The following is a 1,654-nucleotide window of genomic DNA, read 5'->3' as shown; positions in this document are numbered from 1 at the left end:
CTGGCCAGATGCATGATGGGAAATTTCCCATCATGCATCTGTGTTTTTCAACAGCTAGAACACAATACAAAAAATAAGAACTAAGATGAGTCAAACTGATTCAAACTTACCAATTATTATGTCATTAACTTTTCTGAAAGCTTTAAAACTTGTTTTTGCTGCGTTTCTCCTGCCTCTACCTACTTTAACACCCCGAATGTTCCTCAGACAGAACCATCCATCAGAACCCCACCGGGATACACCCCTATAAAATGTGCTCAGGACCAGATGACAGTCGTGTTACTTCGGTAGCACATATACTAAAATTGGAACGATACAGAGAAGATTAGCATGGCCCCTGCGCAAGGATGACACGCAAATTCGTGAAGCGTTCCTCATTTTTCAATATTTTTTATGTTCCTCATGCAGAACTTGAGCTTAATTTGATTTAACTTTGGTATGCTGCAACATTTTTATTAAAACTTAGCTCTCTGCTACATGTATTTATGAATCGTGTCTACAGAACAATCATGTTTTAAGAAACTAGAGTTGTAGCCCTTTGGTTAATGTTATTTAGCTGTTCCGGCCATCTTGATTCACTCCAAAATGCCGATTTATCTTTGTTAGTTTCATTAAAGTTCGCCCAGTGGTTCATGAGCTATTTTGTTAATTATTGAGAGGTTGAGCCCACTGTGATCTTTAATATGTCAAATAGCACATATTTGATATGAATAATTTTCAAATATAGACGAACTCCACCTTACGTTATGACGGGGGATTAGCTCAAATGGTAGAGCGCTCGCTTAGCATGCGAGAGGTAGCGGGATCGATGCCCGCATCCTCCATTCACATTTTTGAGTAAAGAAAACTGTATTCGTTTTTATTTTAGTTTTTAACATTGAACCATCTTACCTTTCTCTTTATGAGCCGAGTGAACCGAAGGCACTAAAATGAAACAGCACAAATGTCAATGAGACTTCACAACTTTTTGATTTTTTTACATTTTACAATCTATTTAAACGTGTGTTGGGTGGAGACAGTTTAAGATTAAATCAGCATCTCGTTAATCTACATTAAAGACGCTCAACTTGCCACAACAGGATGTTGTTACTACCTCTAACCAGCAGGTGGCAGCAGAGTGGCAGCAATAGCTTCAACTAGCAAGCTCCTGGAGAAACTGAAGGAGACTGCCAGGCTGCTGCCGATTTAAATTTTATTTTGACAGTACGTTTTTGGGATCATCCTAAACCACCACTATAACAAGTTTCAGCTGAATATATCAAAACATGACTGAGTTATAGTCAATTTTCTGTTTGTTGAGGTTGCTGTGGCAGCCATCTTGAATCAAAATGGCTCCAAAAGTTAATCATTGCTAGAGAAACATCTGATGATTACTTCCTATGAGTTTCAACCAAATCCAACAAGCTGTTCATGAGATATGTTGCTAACAGAAAGACCATTTGAATTTACATGTACAGGTCCTTCTCAAAAAATTAGCATATTGTGATAAAGGTCATTATTTTCCATAATGTAATGATAAAAATGAAACTTTCATATATTTCAGATTCATTGCACACCAACTGAAATATTTCAGGTCTTTAATTGTTTTAATACTGATGATTATGGCATACAGCTCATGAAAACCCAAAATGCCTGTCCCAAAAAATTAGCATAT

At 36.9% G+C, this 1,654-nt stretch overlaps 2 non-coding genes across 2 annotated transcripts; both read left to right on the top strand.

Annotated features, from left to right (window-relative positions):
• Positions 1-276: 276 nt before the first annotated feature.
• Positions 277-382, top strand: LOC119429827. Its single transcript, XR_005187846.1, has one exon. It is a non-coding gene; the product is annotated as a U6 spliceosomal RNA (small nuclear RNA).
• Positions 383-751: 369 nt separating this feature from the next.
• trnaa-agc lies at positions 752-824 on the top strand. Its single transcript has one exon. It is a non-coding gene; the product is annotated as a tRNA-Ala (tRNA).
• The last annotated feature ends 830 nt before the right edge of the window (positions 825-1,654 follow it).

Source organism: Nematolebias whitei, unplaced genomic scaffold, assembly GCF_014905685.2.
Source record: "Nematolebias whitei isolate Nwh7 unplaced genomic scaffold, NemWhi1 Nwh_scaf_8387, whole genome shotgun sequence".
In the NCBI taxonomy this organism is placed as follows: Eukaryota; Metazoa; Chordata; class Actinopteri; order Cyprinodontiformes; family Rivulidae; genus Nematolebias; species Nematolebias whitei.
The sequence above is the reverse complement of the archived record's forward strand: the minus strand, read 5'-3'. Positions and strand labels throughout refer to the sequence as shown.